Source organism: Mercurialis annua, linkage group LG7 (assembly GCF_937616625.2).
Source record: "Mercurialis annua linkage group LG7, ddMerAnnu1.2, whole genome shotgun sequence".
Classification (NCBI taxonomy): Eukaryota; Viridiplantae; Streptophyta; class Magnoliopsida; order Malpighiales; family Euphorbiaceae; genus Mercurialis; species Mercurialis annua.
In genome coordinates, this window is record NC_065576.1 from 29,535,999 (window position 1) to 29,544,325 (window position 8,327).

Below are 8,327 nucleotides of genomic sequence, written 5' to 3' on the forward strand. Positions count from 1 at the left end.
ATTGAGTTTCAGGTTGGATATTTTTTGTTTCTTCGGGTTTCGCCTATGAAGGGCGTCGTTCGTTTTGGGGTTAAGGGGAAGTTAGCACTAAGGTATGTTGGTCCGTATGAGATTATTGAGTGTATTGTAGCAGTGGCGTACAAGTTAGCTTTGCCACCAGATATATCATTGGCTCACCCTGTGTTTCACATTTCCATGTTGCGGAAGTGTATTTCAGATCCTTCTCACGTGATTGTACCTCAGAGCGTTGAGATTGACCAAGAGTTATCGTATGAGGAACAACCAGTTGAGGTTGTTGATACGCAAGTGCGTAAGTTGCGGAACAAGGAGATTCCGATGGTCAAAGTTCTCTAGCGCAATCATTCTGTTGAGGAGTGAACTTGGAAGATCGAGTCGGATATACGGAATCGCTATCCTTTTCTTTTCCCTTGAGGTACGAAAATTTATTTTTATGTGATTTTATGACTATTAATTCTGTTACGTGTTATACTGGTGTTATTTGTTTATCGTGTTAAATTCGAGGACGAATTTGTAATTAGTTGGGGAGAATATAATATCTTGCAATTGTTTTATTTTTATGGTTATGAGTTTCCGGTATTAATTACGGGTCGCTTGTGAATTCGTGACTTGATTTTTGGTTTGAGTAACTTGTAATTAGGTTGGACTCTAGTTGGGTTGGTCATTTTTGGGCCCAAGAAAAAAATTTGGTTACCTTCGGCCCAAGGGAATTGGCTTTCTCGACCCAGCACAGGTCTCGAACGAGACCAGTGCTGAATACATCCGGTCTCGTTCGAGTCCCTTTGGTCCCAAACAAGACCAGTGAAAGGATGTTTGTCTCTTTCGAGAGCCTTAGGTAACGAGACCCGTGCAGCAATTGTTGGTATCGTTCGAGACCAACGCTGCAGCCAATGTAAAAGTGGACCCCGACTGATTTGCTTGGCTTCATTCTCCTATAAATACCTACCATTCTAACCTTAACCGACTTTTCCTAATTTTTAACTATCATAAAAAACACAACGCTCATCCTTTTCTTCCTCATTCAATCTTGGTAAGTTATTTCACGTTTTTTTTCATTGTTCTTGATTTCGATATCGTTATATGCGGCTTTTGATTTGGGTTTCGTTTAATCTAGCTATAATTGAGAAATTCTTTGACGGTTATTCGTTGTTCATCGATCCCTTTGATCCATACGTGTTGCATAGCAAACGGTACGTACTATTTCTCCGTGTTAACGTCGTTTCGGTTTTTCGCTTAGGATAGCTGCCGTTTCATGGTTTTGTTTACTGTCGTTCTTGTTCTTATTGCTGCTGTCCTTGGTTATCTTTGATGCCGATTGTATGTTGTTAACATGAGTCTTGTGGGATTGGATGTGGTCTGACATGTTGTGTTGCGACGGGTTCGCTGATTTGTTCATGGTGTGTTCCGTGGGTTTTACTGCTCCATTGTTGCTGCCTTTAGAAATCCTAGGTTGTTAATTGTTCCATTGATTATGATGGTCCTTGTTTGGGTTATGATATGTTGTAGTTGTATTGATTAATGTCATGTTTTGATTCAATCATCAAATTGTATTCCTTGAAATTGTTGTGAGCATTAGGGTGAAAGGATTTCAGATTCTGTAATTCTTTGTTTAATGTTAGAGGTAATTCCTTGTTTGAATAGAAGTGATGGTTAATATGCTAGATTTGTTATTCATTTTTTTTGTTTTAATCAATTAAATCCTTCAAGTTAGTTTTATCTAATGTTAATTAAATTGATATTAACTTTTAGTTTTGTTTCGATTTATAAATTGATAAATTGAAAATGATAAATATTTGGAAACCTAAGATTATATAATTACTCGGGTAATTTTATTTGATTTTAAATTTCATTTGATATGAAAATATGGCTAAATTACAATTTAGCCCTTGAACGTTTTTTTACACTTATTTGATTAAGTTTTTGATTAGTAACTCGGGTTACTTGAAATTGAAGTTATTGAGTTCTGTTTTTAAATTGGGTTATTACCAATTTATTTTATAAATATAAACTCGGGTGTATATTTGATAAATGTTTTGAGTCGGGTTAGACTTGAGTCACCCGACAAGTTAGGTTAGCTTGGTAGTTATTGGTAACTCGGCTAACCCACTATTTGGAAATTAATTATTATTTAAAGTTTATTAAATAATATTTATAAAATGAATTTTTAAAACAAGAACTCAATAAACTTGTATTAATTGGGCGTTATTACCTATTGGGTATTTGGTGTTGCTCTGGATTGTTTTATTCCGACGTGTTATTTGTGCTAGTCTTATGTGGTGTATAGTACTCTCTAGAGTTAGGATCTGTTTTTTATTATTATTTTATTTATCTAGACTCGACTACTGTTCGTGCTTTATATGCGAACAAGGATTAGTTGCTTGCCAGTTATCACGTGTATTAGCGAGGAGTGAGTTTGTACTTACTATTTACCGCTTTATTAAGTAAATTATTATTTTAATATATAAATATATATTGTACATATATTTCGAAATGTTTTATCATTATGCCTTCTAATTGGAACATGCTATCTAATGGGCATCATTAGGACGCAGTGGTATTGATATGGATAAGGTATTTGCGTAAATTGTGGTAACTCGTTTTGAGCATAGCTCTCGGGACCAGGTAGAGTAACTCAGTGTAGTTCAGCTCTCGGAACTCTGGATATGGATTAAGTGTGGTCAGTGGTAACTCGGTGTAGCTCAGCTCTCGGGACCAGGCCTATTGGATTATGTATATATTTAGTATTTTGGATTAGGGTTCCAACTATTATTCGTAATGCTATTATAAAATGTTTTAAACGATTTTAAAGGGTTTCAACTTAATAAATGTAAATAGTGATATAAACTCATCACAATATATCTGACCTTGTTGTTTTCCCAATTTTTAAAGGATTATGATTTGAGCAAGTAAGCTAATCTCTGTTTCCTTGTTTTCCTCGGAGGTTACATTTATTTTAAGTAAAACTATCAAACTTTTTTATTCTTAGACCGCGGTAGTACACTAGACGTCTTTATATTTGATGTTGTCGAATTGGTTTGATTGGATTATTTATCGCTTGGCATGTTACATTATTATGTTATCCCTTATTTACGACTCAGTATTGGATAAGCATGTTATACTAAATGTTGAATATTATAACTGCTAGAATTAGGCTGAAGTCTCGGTTTCCCCCGAGCATTAGTTTTCTTGCATGTTTATTATAATTGTATATTAACTGAAAGGCTAGCTACAAGTTTTGGTACTGCATTACCCATACCCTAGTGCCGGTCGCGATTCATGAAATGGGTCGTGACACTTAAGCATGGCTAGCGGTAGGAAAGTCTCTTCGTAATCGATTCCTTGCTTCTAGCGAAACCCTTTCACAACAAGCCTGTCTTTAAAAGTCTCCACTTTTCCATTAGCACCAATTTTCCTCTTGAAGGTCCATTTGTTCCCTATTGGTATAATACCTTCAGGTGGATCGACTATGTCCCAAACTTGGTTACTGTACATGGAATCCATTTTAGATTTCATAACTTCAAGCCATCTCGAAAAATCTATATCACATATAGCTTCCTTATAAGTAGAAGAACCAACAATTTGATCATTTTCTTCATGAATAAACAAACATTTGTATATCATGAAGAAAGCCATATCTCTCTGGTGGATGAGATACTCTAGTCAATCTTCGAGGTGTTTCTATAGATTTTACTAATTATGGTTTAGTATGGGTTTGATCAATCTCCATTACATCATTTTGTTGGTCTTTAGATGACTCCTCATCTGATTCTATATTCATTTCTTTCCCACCTTCTTGAACAAACTCTTTTATAAGAAAATGTGCATCCCGACTAATAACGATAGTTTGTTCGGACGGAATATAGAAATGATATCATAAATTATCATTAGGATACCTAACAAACCTTTCCATTATTGATCTTGATTCCAACTTGTCGGTTATCAAAATTTTGATATATGCCGAACATCCCCAAATTTTAATATGTTTAAGACTTGGTTCCTTTCCATACCATATCGCATACATTATTCTCGGAGAAGACTTAGTTGGTACTCGATTTAGAATATAATTTGCGCTAAATTGTGCATGACCCCATAATGAATTGGGTAAATCAGTATAGCTCATCATTGATCATACCATGTTTAATAATGTACGATTCCTCCGATACACCCTTCAACTGTGGTGTTCCCAGAAGAGTTAGTTGGGAAATAATACCACATTCTTTGAAGAATGTACCAAATTCCGTACTCAAGCATTCATCTCCTCGATCAGATCGAAGGATTTTAATATTTTTTCCAATTTGGTTTTATACTTCATTTTTGAAGTCTTTAAAATTTTCAAAAGCTTCACTCTTTTTCTTCATAAGAACAACATAGCCATACTGTGATAAGTCATCGGTGAAGGTAATAAAGTATAAATAACCACCTTGGGCCATTTCTTTACATGGACCATATATATCGCTATGCATGATTTCTAAAACATCTTTGGCTCTACCACTTTATCCACATAGAGTGATCAGGTTATCTTGCCTTTAAGACATGACTCACAAGTCGAAATTGATGCAAAATCAAGATTGCTCATGATAACCATCTTATCTAATTTGTTATGTTTATCTTCCGCAATATGTCCTAATCGTAAGTGCCAAAGTTGTTTTGAGGTTTGATCACTTAGAACATTTATTTCTAAAATATTATTTGTATTGCTAATGTCACGACCCGATTCTCGAATCGCAATCGGCACTAGGGAACGGGAGTGACAGTTCTGAAACCCGTAGCACGCCTAAAACCGATAAAACGTTTTTGCTAACAAACATACCAAAAACAATAATGTAAAGTAGAAGCACATATAAAACATACATATATACATGTCACTAGGTCTATTGATACTATAAATATGGGTATTAAACTTCTGTAACATCGTATGTACTAGCCCAACCATAACCATATACAAAACGCTGGTATAACACATCCATATCAAAAACATGGGCAACTAGCACCATGATCGAAAATATCATAATAAATGTAGCCTACAAAAAGTATATACATAGACATCAGGTATAAAAAAAGATCACAATAACTCTCTATTGTCACAGGCCACGACATTCTACCATAGACTACTGCAGCTCTACTGAGAAGTCGCATATGTACATGTAAAAAGAAGTTCCAAAACTCTAGGTACCTGAAAGTTTAAACATCAACAGGGTCAGATTATGTTGAGTGAGTTTACTCGTTACTAATGGTACTATAAAAATAACATCGCATTTAACAAAACATATGTATACAATATAATATAATCCAAGCATTAGATCCGGTTGAAATCCTAAATCCCGATACACATCCCGATCTATACATACTATACCAATACTTAACGATATTGAATTTCTTAGTCCTTGTGGTATGGTCTCGAGATAGTTCAACCGAGTTAATCGATACCACGTGGTACAGTCCCGAGATAGTTCAACCGAGTTAACTGATACCACGTCTTATATCCAACGATCGATATGAGCCCCAAGATAATGCAACCGTGTTACTCATTAGATACAGGTCCCGAGATAGTACAACCGAGTTACCCTCGTATCTATCAAACGATGCGATAATGATATTATTCATGGTTAGTTTTGACATACCCTTATGACTTACCCTGACACCGGTTAACACACATTCCTATTGACGCCCAATAGGTAGCTCGTTTCCTGGATCATACTCTGGTTTTCATACTCTCAAAAAATCGATAAAACGATAAAAGATATATTAGAACCATATGATATGTTATGCATTCGATAATAATACTTATAATATAACAAATAAATTTATATAATAATACACAAAAGTAAAGTGTAACTCAATGAAACCACTATCCAACTTTGAACACGTCGACTGAACCCTAGAGAATCAAAATCGTCGATCTTGCCACTCGTTGAATCGTCTCTTACATTATAGAGTCAAAATGAGTTTAATTCATAAACGCCAAACCTAGCCCAAAACCCTAGGTTGAAAACTTAATCCCATACAATATTTTTCTTTCTATACCTTAATACCTTTCTTGGTTTCATTAAATTTTTAAGCGCAACTCATATTCAATCGATATACTCTTACCGCATTGAACTTGTTATCCAGTTATCAAGTTATCACGTTTTTATTTTTATTCTTTTACTTTCTTTAAGTATCTTCCATAACGTTTTAAACATGTATTCTTTTCGATTTCGAACTCCAGAAACGTTCATCATAGTAGGGCACATTCTGCCCGACAAGCTTGGGAAGGGTCATCGTGCCCCTTGCTTCATGCCGTGCCCCCCTTACTAAAAAAGGGGCGGGCACGTCATGACTAGCCCTGGCACAACGCCAAGGGCCAAAACTCATCGTTCCACTTCCTTCACATCGTGCCCCCTTGCTGAAAAAGGGAGGGGCATGTTGCGACTATCCCTAGCACGTCGCGCCAGCGCCAGTTCTGGACCTTCGCTTTGTGTCAGGGCTCAACATGTCGCTACAGGCAGAAATGTCTATAATATCTCGTAGTAATAGCATAAACTCCCAGTTCTTTCGCTATTCCAAACTTTAGTAAGAAAATACCCGGAGCACGATGAACCAAAAAGGATGTCTTGGGCCAAAACATAAGCCATGATTTTGATATATGTTTCACTCAAATTTTACAAAACAAAAACGGTAGAGTTGAAGAGGATGTTGATAGCTTGAATTTGATATAAAGAATATCATTCCGATATCGAAATAGAGAGATATCCACCAGAGAAGCTCGACGTATCAAATTTGTATTTCAAAGAATATATCGACTAGAGAAGAAAAACGTACTATAAACGTTATATATATATAGACATATATATTGTGTCACGACCCAATCTCATGGGCCGAGACTAGCGCTAAGGAATCGAAGTGGTTGCTCCGAAACCCGTAGCAAGCCTCAAAATGAATTTTGTTTTACGAATATCAAACATCATGCATGACCTACTCATACACGTTCATGCTGAAACATGCCAGGCATACTTGTCCTCTGGCAATCACAAATCATTAAGACGCAGCAAGTATAAAGCATTCATAACTTTAAATAAAGTTATATTTACAGAAAACCATTTGATACAGACTGAAATATAAACTATCTATCTACTGCAGCTCCAAGAGTAAAGTGTTCTTTCTTTGCATACTTTCAAAAATACAGACTTCTGGAAGTAGGATAGAAGTCCGTTGCTTCAAAAATGTCTTTCACCTGAAAGGGAAATCTGTGAGGGGTCAGTATATGGGAATATACTGAGTGAGTTCATACATTTACTAATAAGTATTCAAGTAAAAGATAAATCAATGTAATAATATTCAAATCACATGCAGCCAAGTACAAGATCCGATTGAAACCCTAATCCTCGAACATATCAATCATATATATAAAATCAAATCAAATTGATCCAAATGGTCTGACCCAGGAGTGTTCACACTCTACCACGTCGATTGTGACCAGACTCTTAATCCCACAGTGTAGGTCCAACTCACTAGATACGGGGCTCAGGTTACACTGTAATCGAGTTCTCGCTCGTATCAAATTCATTGTCCAACTTCAAAATTCATATTCATAATCAAGTTTAAAGCTGTATCAAATCAAAACTGGTGATCACACAGTCCTATTGTCGCCCAATAGGTAGCACGTTCCATCAGATTAATGCTGGTTTCAAACCAATCATATATGTATTTCATGTCAAAACATTTCATTGAAAGTATTCAATTCAAATATAAAGCAATATAAAATATTGAACAAAGGATCACTTTACCCCCCCCCCCCCCCCCGAACTTGGTACAAAGTATCAAAAACGTCCAAATTAGCGAAACCGGATCACTTTTACCCTGAACTTGGCAAAACCGTTTCAAAAACACCCCTATGCTGATGTGGCACCTTAACTGGAGAGTGAGTTTCTAATTACTCATTATTTACTCTAATTAATCATATTTAAATATTAAGTAATCACAATTAAACCCTAATTAATCTAGGGGCTCTTTTAAACTTTTTTCCAAAAAATTTCAAATTTTTTTTACTGCTCCGGCGAGGAGGAGGAGCCTCCTCGCCGGAGAACGGAGCTGCTGCTCTTCTTCTCAGAGGAGCAGCAGCTCCGCTCCTCGCCTGAGGAGCGATTTGCTCCTCAGGCGAGCAGATCACGAGGAGCAGATCCGCTCCTCGTTTTGATGAGGAGCAGAACGAGTAGCCGATGAACAGACCCATCTGGGTCTGTCCATCTTCTTCATGTTGAAGAAGATGAACAGACCCAGAGGGTCTGTTCATTGTTTTGATGAACAATGTTCATCAAAACGATGAACAG